The following is a 16834-nucleotide window of genomic DNA, read 5'->3' on the forward strand; positions in this document are numbered from 1 at the left end:
GTAATGTGTGTACCGCAATAAACTAAATTATGTGCTCATAAGTGTGGTCTTTTCTGGGGTCATCAGTCCCGATGTTGCCGTCATCATATTTGAAATGAGGAACCTCTCAGCATGTCAGTCAGGTCCCCTTAAACTCCCAGAGTCTCAAGTAACTAATTTAGTGTATTCCATGTGAATATAAAGAAAAATTCACTCCCATAGTGTATTAGTTTATAATACTGGAGTTTAATTTGTGCAAAAAATAAAATGAAAATATAAAACGATTTCCTTACAGTAAACAAAGTTGAGGAGGTGCTGGTACAGTGCAGTGATGCCCTCAAATGTGTTTCGATGTGCTCACAGGCTGGACTTCATCAGGAGGTATATATATATAATCCAGAATATGGAATACCGACACTGCTCAGAATACTGATGCTGGCATCCTGACATAGGACCCTATTCAGTAAGGATTACAAATTCTTCTTTTTAGTAGAATTTGCAATTCTTTTGTTTGCCCAGCAAGCTAACATCCATCTCCCCCCTGTGACCATGCTGAAATTGCGGTTGTACCGCAATTTCAGCGTGGATGCACAGAGTAAGAAAGCCTTCTGCGTGATGTCATGCAGCTGCCCTGATCATGCCCATGCTATGCCCCCGGTATACTGCCGCCACCCTCGTTTCCATGACGCCGGCCCCATAATGCTCTGTCTCCACCTAGGAAATAGAGCGTTGGTGCCACACTCCTGCCTGATTGACAGGCAGAGACATTCGCATTTACTGCGGGGAACCCTGCACATGCGTTTCCATTATCTTAGTAATTTTTGCGGTATGATAGCCAATTGCGATCCAACCTGAATAGGGTCCATCCATAGATCAAAATGTCAGTGCCAGGATCCTGGACAAATGTCTGTCCGGTACGCCGCAGGAAGGAGGGAGTGCAGGTATAGGCTGTGGAGGGAGGGTCAGGCTGGGGGGAGGCTTAGGATTAGGCACCTCAGTGGAGGGTTAGGTTTAGGCAGTGTGGGATGGGGGAGGGTTAAGGTTAGGCACCAGTGGAGAGGGTTAGACAGGGGTGAAGATTAGGGTCGGGATGCAAAGGGGGAGAGTTAGGGAGGTAGGGGTTAGGGATATTATACTTACCAGTGGGGTGTCCAGATCCTGAGAGTCAAAATGCCGCTGTTTGTATTCTGACTACTACATCCCAAGTGTCGAGATTCCGACACAGATCCCGACTCCCGATACATATACACACACATTCAGACTCTGAATTGATACGTTTTTATTGCACACAAACTTGGTCAGCAGATTGCACACACGACCTCCCCACCCCCCCACACAGTTGGACTGAACACTGCCCCTTCCCCACACACACACACACACACACACACACACACACACACACACACACAAAATTGGACACACACAGATTACATGCACATAGACTGCAGATTGCCCCCCCCCCCCCCACACACACACACAAACTCGGGCATCATATTACACACACACTGCAAACTTTCCCTATACACACAAACCATTGGATTGCACACTGCCCCTCCCCCACAAATGCACACATGTACTGCAGACTGCAACCGCCCACACACACACAGAAGTAATGCAGACTATCATACCGCCACACACATACATAATCTGCAGACTGCCCCCCCCCCCCCCCCACACACACACACACGGACTGTAGAATGTTTCTCGCCCTATTGTCCGTCTTAAATTTGCAGGGTGAGTCACCGCTAGCACGAGAGGAGGCTGGAGGCTATGCAGTGGCATGGGAGGAGCAGGGCTAGTGTAACATGCCTGCACAACAGCTCCCCCTCTGCCACCTTACTTTATCCAGTGCACAGAGAGCTCTGATCGTTGGTCAGAGCTTTCTGAGGAGCTGCCGCACATTTACGGCAGCTCCAATTCACTTTGCCTCCATGTAAAAAACAAATTGATTCATCAGGGGGTTTCTGGGTACTCAGAAAACCCCCAGTGTGCGCCACTGTACTGAATATGGTGTGGTGTTTGAGTATAAAAGTAATTAGGTAAAGTTTTATTTGTCCACACTTGCTTGGAGCTATCCAGTGCGCTTTTATATTGTAGTTTTGAAGATGGATCTTAAAACACATTTCTTGAATGAATGAATTAATTAATAAATAGGTCACCCTTGCAATAATGATGGATCTGTGACCGGTTTTACAGCCCAGCATACAAGGCCATGGGGACTGCACAATCTCTACCCCAACGTGTCCTGCTATTCTGCTCTACCTTGGAGTATTGGAGAGTGACTGGAAAGACCCCCAACAGCAAGGAAAATCATAAGGAGCATCCTTAGGATGTACCTGGGTGCCACATTCTCGCTCGTCTGCTGCTCCCCAAAAACTTGATTTCAGGGATGGATTAGGAGGGAAAACCTGGCCAGGAAACTTATGTAAGCAGCCCTTGTGGGGACAGGGCCTGGTGAAGTGAGGTGGGGGTCTGTTGACGGCAGAGTCCCTCTTTATAGGGCCTGATTCTGAGTTGGACACAGTTGTGGACTTCTTTGCATCTTTTGCTGTAGTGGCATATGCATTTTATGCTAATGTAGCTACAATCCCCTTCGAATATGCAAGGACTGAGATGCCAACTTTCAGTCTACAGACACTGCAATCATGCTTTGTGCATCTTTATATCCCACCATCAATCGCACCATTGAATGTTCACCAGCCCTTTGCTGGGTGCAATTCATCCATCTGAGTATGGCAACCACTTTAATAAACATTCCCATACTGCAATACGTTATATATGCATCTGGTTAGCCAACCCCCTGTAATCGCCTGGGAATGCACAGCACATTTCTAATACACTTCTTAGTGCATGTGTCTGAATATGTACTGCAGCTTTGTACAAATACTATTGAGCCGCATGCGAGGTGCAACTTAGCCCATGCGCATACAAAAGGCATTGCACTAGAAAAAATAAAACATGTTGGCCCTCACAGGAAAAAACACACACATTGGCCCCACAAACAAGAAACAAACAAATTGGCTCCCACAGGGAAAAAAAAGTCCTAGAAGGAAAAATAAAACATGGAGCCTTCTTAAGCTTTGCATGTGTAGTCGCAGGCATGCTCTACCGGCATGACTAGGCAATCCATCTGCCTAGTCATGCCGGGAGTGCACGAGCCACTTCCCATTCAGAGCATCTCTGTCTGGGCGTGCAGACGGAGACGTTCTCCATTAAAGTGAATGGGGAGCGTCTCCGTCCAGGCACGCGCACCCCTTCCAGACAGAGACGCTCACAGTGACTACGTGTGCCCAGGCAGTTGCGCCTACTAATAGAAGACATCAAGACAACGTAGGCCACATCTGTAGTTCCCCACTAGAAAAATAAAAAACACATTGGCCCCCACAGAAACAAAATTAGCCCCCACAGAAAAACAAACACATTTGCCATCACAGGAGAAAAATAAATACACATTTGCACACATAACAATAAAAAAACTTTGGCCCCCACAGGAAAAAATACAACACATTGGCCCCCAACAGGAAAAAACACACTGGCCCCGGGAAAATTATATATATATAAATAATTTCCCCAGCCCTCCACAAAAGACTAACCTGTCTGCAGTACTTGCTGACATTCTTGCTGACATTTGGCTGTTTAGGAAATGTTGTTTATTATGATCACATGCGTTGCCTTAAATACAAAGAGTGGGTATCTGTAACCGCGCACACTAGGGGCTGCAAACAATAACTGTATATTTGTTCACCCAACATATAGGTTCAAGAAATGCAGAAGATATAGTGATAAAGTCAGTTATTACCTAAAAACATTAAGCTATATTGTATTATGGACTAAGTACGCTATTGGCGCACAGAGTACCGTAAGGGTACGCACCTAGCGTAGCAGACGCTAGGCCGTGGGCGCGACGCACGAGCGACACGCACACTCACAGAATGTTACACAGTAACCCTTAGTAACAACACACCTTAAGGGTACGCTTTACACTTTAAACCTTGACAATGAAATACTATAACGATGTAATGCTTATTAACCTTGATTATGTGAGAAGCTGCTTGAGCGATTGAGACGCTCAGAAAACCCTTTACAGTAACTAGTGAAAACACAAGACCTGGTTAGGATACAAAAACCACTTAGGCTCTAACACCCAGTGGATAATTCTATTTGAGTAAAAAGGGGAAAAACAGTACAGCTTATACACTACAAAACTAACATAAAATCTAAACAGAATAACGAGAAATAATATGAACAATAGCGAACGATCGCAAACACAAGAAAACAGAATGAGTACACAATGAGAACAAATGGCAAACACAGAGGATAACAAAATGACTACAGAGAACTTACACACGTGGGAATGATTCGCAGGCGCGTCCTGAATCCAGCCCTCAGCCTTCAATATGAAAACCTTGCAGAGAGAGTGAATGACTGGACAGGCAATGGTGGTCTGTATATACAAAACATACAGTAACAATACAATGGTCCCTATAATCCCATAGTTCATTGGACACAGGAATGTGTCTCTGCATTATAACAAAAGGTCATAGGTGGGTTTGAACAGGTGGGCTGTGCCTTTCTCCAACTGCTCAGGTGGGAGGTATCCTTAGGATTCCTGCCGCATGGGTAATGAACAGCAAATACAGTAAATATCTATAAACTACTTTTGTACATAACTATGCGCAGGAGCGAGCATTCTCTTCCTAACCAACACCGAAATGTTACTATTAAAATACTCTACAGCTGGATACTAGACACCACCGTTCTACCTTTATCTGACCCTTCCTATCATGCAAAGAGGAATCTCTCTGTCCAAGAACCGTTTACACTAAACATACTTTCTGACATTGTTAAGGGGAATATTCACTATAAAACACACTATGTGGGTAAAATATGTTATGATCGAGTCGCCCGCTAGACGCTCACAAACTCTACCGTAAACGCACATACACCGCGCGTGATCGTCGGAGCGATCTTGCGCAAATTGCGGATATGTGCATGCACGGCAGGGCATGTGCACGTGCAGCGGGCATGTGCATGAGGGGTTAGTACAAGGCATATGTATCAAGATATTTTTCGACTTTGACAGTCCACCCTTTGGCAGTCAACAATAACTGCCACTATCTAAACAATTAAGCAGAAAAATATATTACCATGAAATACCTTATTATGATTGGGAGTAGGGAGAAGAGGAGGAGGTGGGAAATGTATGACCTAGTGAGATAGTTTAAAGCATGTATGTATTAAATCCATGTCTGAGGGGTCATGTATCATCGTGCCGTACATGTTCTAAAAATAAGCTTCGAGGTATTGCGAAGTATACATTGAATCCTTCTTATCCTGTATTAAGGGTCTGTAAGTGGGCTAACAAACTCTACCGAGCTCTTTCCGGCTTTTAGTTCCAACAAATGGGGTGCACATTAGTTGATGATACATGAAGGGGGAAAATATGTGAGTGCTAATATATGTGTCTATATCACATGTCGACTATGTGTGCCACTACCTAAAGATAGAAGAGATGAAGATAAGAAACATGCGTTATAAATACATTTGTATGAGTATATATGTGTGGTCGTCCTTGGGCGTCTGTTGGAGTCTTGTTGATGTCTTGTCCGGATTGCTGTATCTATGCTGAGTGGCAAGCAAAGCTCTTCAAGTGTCCATAAACATTAAAGTCTCTAACAGTTCATCAAATGGCTGTGACAAAGTTCATCAATGGTCTGTATAATGGGTCATCAAAATCTTCTTCCGAGTCGGTGTCTTTTTACCTTGGAGAAAAACAAAGGAGAAACGGGTGAAAGAAACGGACCGTGGAATCACGTTTTATCACAACATCGTCTCGATTGCTGGGTCATAAATTAAACTAGTTGTTGTTACAATGCCCTCGCTCCTCAAACTCATCAATTTGGTACTACGCTTGCAATTCATTAAAATTCGAACACATTTGAATATCAAACCAATCATTATGACAACTCCTAGGATACATAAGAGGAATTTCCCTACAGCAACGATAACATTTTGAGCCCATTCTCCTAAACCTGAGAACCAATTGCATGGGTTCAACCATGATACCCAGCCGGTCAGTTCATTACCCACAGAAGCAAGGGTAAGGTTGTGTCTCCTTCGGAACTCCCACTTCAATTGCAAGATATCGTCCATCTTTTGATCTATGACCTCGGTTGGGTCCTCAGTGCTGTTTGTGATATACGTACAACACTTCACTCCATACTGAGTTGCTAGGGTGACACAATACCCTCCTGTCACTGCTGTGATGTAATTGAGAACCATCCTGTGCTGGATCAGTTCCGTTTTGTAAGCTTGCAATTCTCTCCCAGTATATCTAAAGGTGTCATCATACATCTCGGTGATATTGTCTATCAGGTTCGCTAGCGCGGTAATATACCTAAAATTTATAACTCCTCTGGTGGTACGGGTGATATCTAGCGCGAGCAGGAGTTGAATCCCGGTGGATTCGTGGATCAAATCAGAGGCTGCATGCTCTGTCCTATCTATAAGGTGTCTCTTTACAATGTGTTCGTAATGGGTGTGAGTGTAAGGAGCTTGAGCATTGCGGTGAACATCTTTCATTCTATCATGGGTAATGGTCATTACTTCCGGTAACACTCTTCCAATGTAACACAATCCCTCTGAGTTTGGGGCAAGCAACTTGTACGCCTTCCTCCCGCATATGAAATATGCATCATCGGGGAGGACATATGGGACAGAATATGACATCACCATATGACAAACCTTCCAGGTGAGAAATCATATCCCTAACTCTCTCATCTGACTAGTACACGTATCAGGTTGTATGATATGCGCACAGTATCCTGGTGATACTTCTCCAACTCGCATGGGCCTACTTCCTAGAGTGTACCTATATTGGAAATATCTTCCACTGTTGGCTATTTGGCGTATAAGCTCTGAGTCAATGGGCATTCTATCGGCTCTGTGTGAGAATGTCATGGTTCGGTTGTTCCATGTCACTTCCCAATTTCCCGGCTTTCGGGGATTGGAAATGTTAAAACATATTTAGGACCTATCCACATGATATTGGTGGAGCTTCAAACTAGGAGGCCTAGAAATATTACATTTCTTGTCCACCGGTCTCCCACCCCTTAATTCAAGTACCTCAACTATCGTTAAAGAGTATGGCACTAGTCCTGACTTTCTATGACCTTGAGGTACTTGTGAGCACACCCAGCATTCCGTTTGGTTTAAAACCTTACCCATTAATGAGTGATTATCACTCAATGGATGACGGTCCATATTGATATTAATGCTGGACTGACATCTCTGGATGCACCCGTCCTCAACTATGTTGTCACAATTTCTACAGATACAATTCTCTTCAGCTAACAATCCTTCACAATGTCTGTTAGTGTCATGGCTACCAGATCGTTTTCTGATACTCGCCTTTGCTCGGTGATTGTGTTGCTCTTGGAATTCTACGAATCCATCCTGATCATCAGAACCCATTCCAGATCCTTTCTCGACCTCACTGGTACTCTCACCGAAACAGACTGCTCTGGTCAACAACAGGGCAACAGGAAAACACGGACTGCAGTCTCTTGGGACGAGTCCATCTTACAGGAGGAGAAAAGAGAAAGTTGTAATGGGGGTGCCGAAAATAATTGAAGGGAAAGAAAAATGTTACGATAATTGTCCTATAGTCTTGTTCTTCTCGCTCAGATGTCGTCTCAACAGTGCTGTCACTCAGTCTTCCCAAAACGAACACTCCAGTGATACGATATTCTTTCCGACTCAGCGATCTTTCTGTAAGGAGCATACATCTTGCATTACCATTTGTCTAACTGTTGTGTGACATACCATCCATAAAACATGAAAGAACAAAGAGAGAGAGAGAACAATAGAAAAGAAACATTGTCAGATTTCCGTTCACCGTTAGGATGTCACACCAACAGGTCCATCGGTATCTCTGCACAGTCTCCCCCACCAGCATTTCCACTCTCCACCCTTTGTGTTTGGCCAAACACAATGATGCTGGTAAGATATACTGGGGTTGGGTAGACCGCTGAAAGGACCAAGTAGACATGTGACGTTTGAGCTGTCTGGTGAACGTCAGAGATGAAAAGGAAATATTTAAAGATAAATCACAGAGTTTACCTGGCCGCCCTTGTGTCTACAAGGAATGACCTACCAATTTCATTGACTGTAACCTCAGGCTTACTATCAAGGCTAATAATCAACTTCACTGGCTGCAAATTACAAGTGCGGCCCAACATTTTTCCTATATGATCCCTGATTACAATTACGTGCGTTATGTCGTTGTCTAGGGGGTTTATATACCTTATATGGTTTGTTAAATATACAATTCCGTGCATAATGCCCTTCCCTCTGGCAGGTATAACATTTTATCACATTTGACTTACCCACAGAGGTCTGGGGCTTAAGCTGATGTGGCTTCGTTGTCAGGGCCTGTCTACTTATTGTCATTTGCTTACCGCCCTGTGACTCCCTGTGTCTTACGATGTTCCGATCATGCTCAATAGCGGTCTCTCTCAAAGCAGCCATCGACATACCTTTCCAATTAGGTTGAGTGGTCTGTACCCTTGTTCTCAACACTTCCTTTAAACCGTCCATTAATGCAGAAACTGCTACTTCTCTATACTCTACAATGTGAGGTGCAATTATCTGTTCATAACATACAATACCGTACTTACCTGTGGACACGACCTCACCTGCCCCTCCGTAAGGGGGCTTAACTACTGCCTTTACTGATTGGGCCGTGCCCACCTGGGTGTCTCGTATAATGGCTGCTGGAAAAAGTGCCGACATTGTGCTGGGCTCACTTTCTTGCTTGTGATCCTGAGGGAAGTTTAACATGGGGTGCAACTTGCACGGGTTAGAATTTGTACATTTATCAGTTTTACTTCTATCATTATTACATTTATTATGCTTACTATTAACATCATTAATACATTTATTAAGTGCACTATTATCATCATATCCCAGTATGCCATTCTCTGTAGCCATTGTTTCTCCAGTTGCCATCAGTTTCCTGCTAAGATGGGAACCAGCTGCTTGAGCTAATCCCCTTTGTATCTCCCCTTCCTGTTGCCATAAATGTGAACAGATTGTGTGTCTGATCCTCTGTTTTTGAGATTTTATCAGACATATCCTTCTCCTTAAATTTTGCAAAACCTCAGGATTAAAACTGCCTTGTCACAACTGAGGGTTGGAGACCCTAACTGGGAGCCTCAGCTGTAGGGGCTGACCGGGACTTGAACTTAGGAGGAGCCATGGGACTCCTGGACATGCGTAAAGACAGTAGCAAGGATGCCCGAAGGCGTGACCACGACAACTGGAAATATCTTTCAGTGATTTTATTAAATGAAAAGTCATAAAACGTGCAAAAACAATAGAAAGTCACAAGTGGAAATTTAGGTGTGCAACTGGTTAATACCAGTAACCTGGAATGTAGAGAAAAGTTCTGTAAACTGTAAATGAAGCTAGGGTTCGCTGGAAAATTGAAATAGAAGCTGGAGTGCGCTGGAAAACTGTAGTTGTTGAAGAGTGGCTGCTGGAAAGCCGGAATACAGACACAGGTGAGTAAGGTGATGTTGTAGAGGGTTAATCACAGAGGTGTCGTGTTACACCACAGAGTGTAACACAGAGGAGTCAGGCTTGAATGCAGGAGAGTTCACTGGAGAATCTGTAGAAGACTGCACACAGGAACCACTGGAGACAAATGAAGCACTGCAGAGAAAGTCCATGGAAGAACTGCTCACTGGAAACACTGAAGACCATTGAAGCACTGACATCCTTCAATGCTGGGACAGGCTATTTAAACCCACAGGTTAGCAGGGATTGGTGGGCAATTAACCAGAGACCAGAGTGCAGCTGCTGTGTAATCAGGCTGGGAGCAGAGTGCAGCTGATTGGCTGAAAAGTAACATGTGATGAAAACAAACATGGCTGCGCCCATGTTTGAACTTGGAGGGAAAGACTGTTTGTAACTTGCATGTGAGTTTTAACCATGAAGCTGCCAGAATCACAGTAAAGAGATTTGAGACAATGAGATGCAGCATGCTGCACACAGACAGTGCAGATGGAATCCAGGCTTGGGACACTGGGACAGTCTCAGGAGGCATTTGGAAGGTAAATACTAATAAGGAATTACCTGGATCGTGACAGTACCCTCCCCTTTAGGAGTGGCCCCAGGACACTTCTTAGGCTTGAGAGGAAATCTGGCGTGGAAAGCCTGAAGCAACTGGATTGCTAGAAGTCTCCCCCACCAGCATTTCCACTCTCCACCCTTTGTGTTTGGCCAAACACAATGATGCTGGTAAGATATACTGGGGTTGGGTAGACCTCTGAAAGGACCAAGTAGACATGTGACGTTTGAGCTGTCTGGTGAACGTCAGAGATGAAAAGGAAATATTTAAAGATAAATCACAGAGTTTACCTGGCCGCCCTTGTGTCTACAAGGAATGACCTACCAATTTCATTGACTAGGCTTACTATCAAGGCTAATAATCAACTTCACTGGCTGCAAATTACAAGTGCTCCCCAAAATTTTTCCTATATGATCCCTGATTACAATTACGTGCGTTATGTCATTGTCTAGGGGGTTTATATACCTTATATGGTATGTTAAATATACAATTCCGTGCATAATGCCCTTCCCTCTGGCAGGTATAACATTTTATCACATTTGACTTACCCACAGGGGTCTGGGGCTTAAGCTGAAGTGGCTTCGTTGTCAGGGCCTGTCTACTTATTGTCATTTGCTTACCGCCCTGTGACTCCCTGTGTCTTACGATGTTCCGATCATGCTCAATAGCGGTCTCTCTCAAAGCAGCCATCGACATACCTTTCCAATTAGGTTGAGTGGTCTGTACCCTTGTTCTCAACACTTCCTTTAAACCGTCCATTAATGCAGAAACTGCTACTTCTCTATACTCTACAATGTGAGGTGCAATTATCTGTTCATAACATACAATACCGTACTTACCTGTGGACACGACCTCACCTGCCCCTCCGTAAGGGGGCTTAACTACTGCCTTTACTGATTGGGCCGTGCCCACCTGGGTGTCTCGTATAATGGCTGCTGGAAAAAGTGCCGACATTGTGCTGGGCTCACTTTCTTGCTTGTGATCCTGAGGGAAGTTTAACATGGGGTGCAACTTGCACGGGTTAGAATTTGTACATTTATCAGTTTTACTTCTATCATTATTACATTTATTATGCTTACTATTAACATCATTAATACATTTATTAAGTGCACTATTATCATCATATCCCAGTATGCCATTCTCTGTAGCCATTGTTTCTCCAGTTGCCATCAGTTTCCTGCTAAGATGGGAACCAGCTGCTTGAGCTAATCCCCTTTGTATCTCCCCTTCCTGTTGCCATAAATGTAAACAGATTGTGTGTCTGATCCTCTGTTTTTGAGATTTTATCAGACATATCCTTCTCCTTAAATTTTGCAAAACCTCAGGATTAAAACTGCCTTGTCACAACTGAGGGTTGGAGACCCTGACTGGGAGCCTCAGCTGTAGGGGCTGACCGGGACTTGAACTTAGGAGGAGCCATGGGACTCCTGGACATGCGTAAAGACAGTAGCAAGGATGCCCGAAGGCGTGACCACGACAACTGGAAATATCTTTCAGTGATTTTATTAAATGAAAAGTCATAAAACGTGCAAAAACAATAGAAAGTCACAAGTGGAAATTTAGGTGTGCAACTGGTTAATACCAGTAACCTGGAATGTAGAGAAAAGTTCTGTAAACTGTAAATGAAGCTAGGGTTTGCTGGAAAATTGAAATAGAAGCTGGAGTGCGCTGGAAAACTGTAGTTGTTGAAGAGTGGCTGCTGGAAAGCCGGAATACAGACACAGGTGAGTAAGGTGATGTTGTAGAGGGTTAATCACAGAGGTGTTGTGTTACACCACAGAGTGTAACACAGAGGAGTCAGGCTTGAATGCAGGAGAGTTCACTGGAGAATCTGTAGAAGACTGCACACAGGAACCACTGGAGACAAATGAAGCACTGCAGAGAAAGTCCATGGAAGAACTGCTCACTGGAAACACTGAAGACCATTGAAGCACTGACATCCTTCAATGCTGGGACAGGCTATTTAAACCCACAGGTTAGCAGGGATTGGTGGGCAATTAACCAGAGACCAGAGTGCAGCTGCTGTGTAATCAGGCTGGGAGCAGAGTGCAGCTGATTGGCTGAAAAGTAACATGTGATGAAAACAAACATGGCTGCGCCCATGTTTGAACTTGGAGGGAAAGACTGTTTGTAACTTGCATGTGAGTTTTAACCATGAAGCTGCCAGAATCACAGTAAAGAGATTTGAGACAATGAGATGCAGCATGCTGCACACAGACAGTGCAGATGGAATCCAGGCTTGGGACACTGGGACAGTCTCAGGAGGCATTTGGAAGGTAAATACTAATAAGGAATTACCTGGATCGTGACAGTACCCTCCCCTTTAGGAGTGGCCCCAGGACACTTCTTAGGCTTGAGAGGAAATCTGGCGTGGAAAGCCTGAAGCAACTGGATTGCTAGAAGTCCTCCCAATCTTCTTCATCTGAAAGGATTGAGGAATAACCTGTAGAAGGTTCCTTCCTTTGATTAGAGGTACGAGAAAATCGTGCTTTTGAAGCTAGCACTCCACTAAGTCTTAAATTAAATCTTGTTCTAGAACGAGGACTTTTCATACAGAGACCTGTAGAGCTTTTTGGTAATTCTGGAACCTCTTCATGCGTGAAAGCATAACAGGAAAGAGCAGGACCTCCCATAATGTAACTTGAGTCATCAACAAATTCACACCCGGAATCCGAACCGAATCCTGATGAACTTGAACTGGCTGGAACCAGAGGAGTCTTTGGACTGACGGATAGGACTTTATTAGATTTGAAGGTGCTGGAATCGGCTGGAACCGAAGGAGGCTTACTGGAATTGGCTGGAACCGAAGGAGTCAGAATCCGGTTGGAACCGGAATGAGTGGTATCCAAGTGTTCAGTTAGACCATCCTGGACCTGGTCCATGCTGGATGCCAACAGGGTGGTGCTCTCTGAAAATGGCAAACAGGAGTTCATAACTGCATCTGTAGCACAAAAATTTCCATCTGGGAACTCGGCTCTGGATACTTCCCTTGGGGCTGAAATTTCGGTGACCCCTCCTGGGGTTGACGAATCAGACACCTCTCTCAGGGTTGTTTTCTCCAGCACCCCTCCTGGGGTTGACAGATCAGAAACTCCTTCTTGAGAAGACTCATATGCCCCTAGTAGAGCTTGAACATTGGATACCTTTCCTGGAGCTGTAGAAACAGACGCCCCGTCTTGGATTGCAGAATTCGATTTTCCTTTGGTGAAGAAAGTCTCATTAAATCTCTTTTGTTTCCCAGAATTGGAAATGGGGCTCCTGGACACAGGACCCCAATTGTAGAATTGGGTTTTTCTTTGATCAACTTTTATATTTTTCTTGACCGGCTCAGAAGGAGCTGAAGATTCCACATAGGAAGGTTGGAAACTAAGAATGCTGTGATGTGGAGATCTATCCCACTTCCTTGGTTTACGGAGAGAACAGTCTTTAATAAAGTGATCAGAACCCCCACAGTAGAAGCAGAGTTGAAACTGCATGCGATGCTTGCGTTCCTCTTCAGAAAGTCTAGACCGTGGCTTACTCCGGAACTTATCTTTACTTGGAGCAAGGGGAAACGACTTGGACATAGAGAGATTGGCAGCTGTTGCATCTGTGTTCTCAGCAGACTGTGGGAAGGCTTTCATGGAGATGGGAGCAGAGATAATAGGAGTATCACAGAGACACTTTGAAATAACTGGAACGATGCTAGAGAGAAGGTCTTGTAACTGAACCAACAGTTGACTGAGAGTCAGGACACTGGAAGCCCCTGAACCATTAAGGGTTACTTGGATTCCATCCAGCCGGGTGGAAAGGCCCTGGAGACAGCGAAAAACTTGACCCTGTGCAGCCTCCAGAAGTTCTAAGCGTGCTGCAAGTCGTTGCATCGGGTTAAACGCTTGGGCCTGGTCTCCGGCCAGATCCATTAGGTCAGTGCTTACTGTCACAACTGAGGGTTGGAGACCCTGACTGGGAGCCTCAGCTGTAGGGGCTGACCGGGACTTGAACTTAGGAGGAGCCATGGGACTCCTGGACATGCGTAAAGACAGTAGCAGGATGCCCGAAGGCGTGACCACGACAACTGGAAATATCTTTCAGTGATTTTATTAAATGAAAAGTCATAAAACGTGCAAAAACAATAGAAAGTCACAAGTGGAAATTTAGGTGTGCAACTGGTTAATACCAGTAACCTGGAATGTAGAGAAAAGTTCTGTAAACTGTAAATGAAGCTAGGGTTCGCTGGAAAATTGAAATAGAAGCTGGAATGCGCTGGAAAACTGTAGTTGTTGAAGAGTGGCTGCTGGAAAGCCGGAATACAGACACAGGTGAGTAAGGTGATGTTGTAGAGGGTTAATCACAGAGGTGTCGTGTAACACCACAGAGTGTAACACAGAGGAGTCAGGCTTGAATGCAGGAGAGTTCACTGCAGAATCTGTAGAAGACTGCACACAGGAACCACTGGAGACAAATGAAGCACTGCAGAGAAAGTCCATGGAAGAACTGCTCACTGGAAACACTGAAGACCATTGAAGCACTGACATCCTTCAATGCTGGGACAGGCTATTTAAACCCACAGGTTAGCAGGGATTGGTGGGCAATTAACCAGAGACCAGAGTGCAGCTGCTGTGTAATCAGGCTGGGAGCAGAGTGCAGCTGATTGGCTGAAAAGTAACATGTGATGAAAACAAACATGGCTGCGCCCATGTTTGAACTTGGAGGGAAAGACTGTTTGTAACTTGCATGTGAGTTTTAACCATGAAGCTGCCAGAATCACAGTAAAGAGATCTGAGACAATGAGATGCAGCATGCTGCACACAGACAGTGCAGATGGAATCCAGGCTTGGGACACTGGGACAGTCTCAGGAGGCATTTGGAAGGTAAATACTAATAAGGAATTACCTGGATCGTGACATGCCTACCCTGGGAAACTTCTCCCCATCGTTCACAGTCATACGTTCCCACTCAGTGCATAAAACCTCTGCGTGTGATCCATATTTTTCACACATTACGTACCTCGCCGACCCGGCTGGCCGCGGAATAATATCAACCTGAACCTTGGTTGATCGTCCCTTACTTGAGCAACTGGCCCCCATTCTTTGCAGGTATTGCCTTCTCAGCGAATTCCTACAAAAACCACGTTCCCAGAGGTAAGGCGACGGTGAAAGTCCATCGAGTGCCTTCACCCACTCTCGCCCACGTCGACCAATATGCCCACACACTGCTTCAGCGCTGGCGTACTCAACCCAGTGCCCCTATGTGACCTCTACTTACTGGGGAGTGTGGGAGTATGCTACCCTCCCCAGTAAGTATCAGTTGCTGGAGAATTCCTGAGTGAACAGCGAACCTCCCTTAAAATAAAAAAAACCTACACAAATCACGTTAGAATGTACAAATAGTGTTTATGATCCCGCAAAGCGTACACAAATTGCGTAATGGGTATCAAGGTAACCAACTAATGCACACAATACATGCGGTACAGTCGCAAAGCGTATAAGTATCTATTACTTATCCGCAGAACGACCAGCGGAATCGGTTGTTTAGGCTGCGAAACCTTCAGCCGGAGCGTATTCTCAAAACGGGCCTATATGGGTATTGCGCCAACCCCCAGGGCTGCGCTCACTACCTCTGACCTTTCTTAAGTCAGGGTCTTCAGAAACTTCGTATAGGTACTTTTAATGGCTTTCTGACTTTCGCGGACCTTCTGGTCTGCTGTAACACTAATTGCTCCTCTTACCTTATTCACTTTAAACGTGAGATGGCCTTCTCCCACGCCACCACGTGTTCACTTCACGGGTATCCTTCTACGAGATCTCAAATTCCGGGTTCACACCAAAGAAAACTTTATTTGCATACACACGCTCTTTCACTTCATATATACTTTGATTTTTCTGTACAGAAAATTTCTTTCATTCAGGTAACACAAGCTAATCCCAGAGGTAATGCAATGAGAGAAGGATCTTTTTAAACTAAATTTTGGAAACTGAACAAATTTGTGCTATTATCTTGTGGTTTCCGTATCTACTACTAAAACAATGCTATCGTGTGATTTGTATTTAGTGGGCGTATCCGTACGCACGTTGCAAAGGCCTACACACGTGGCGTGTGTAGGCCTTTGCGTTGCATACGCTGTCTCGCACTCGGTCAGAGACACGTCTACACAGGCCAGATGCGTCCGCAGTAACACAAATAACACGCTTCTATAAATGCAAATGATATTTAACTATAATCGTTTACCAAACACCACACAGTATCTTCCTGTATAACCTTTATAACTGGGTCAGGCTGCGTGCGTGTTTTACAATTACTCACTTAAGTATTACTTTTACTTTTAACTAAATAGCAACAAATTTTTCTCAGCACGTGATCAATGCTAATGGCAAACAGAAAGGTAGATATGTGAAAATACGCAAATGGAAATACAGGTGTGTGCGTGTGTTGCGTGCGCAATTTTCACCAATACAGAAATTTAAACAGATTTAAAAGACAATAGCTTAACGTTCTTACCTTTCGGTTCCGGATCCCACCAGCATCCCTACAAACCAAGCGGAGCAGACGCTTATCTAATCAGCACTTACCGTATCCCCAACCACCAAACGGCTAACAGGGGATACTACCTTCCCGCCCTTTGCTGATGGATAAAGTCTGCCTGGTTCCGCTTGGCTGCGGATATGAGGAGGCCCGGACGATGCCCCCAATTGATAAAGTCAGTTATTACCTAAAAACATTAAGCTATATTGTATTATGGAC

This window comes from Pseudophryne corroboree, chromosome 1, assembly GCF_028390025.1.
Source record: "Pseudophryne corroboree isolate aPseCor3 chromosome 1, aPseCor3.hap2, whole genome shotgun sequence".
Classification (NCBI taxonomy): Eukaryota; Metazoa; Chordata; class Amphibia; order Anura; family Myobatrachidae; genus Pseudophryne; species Pseudophryne corroboree.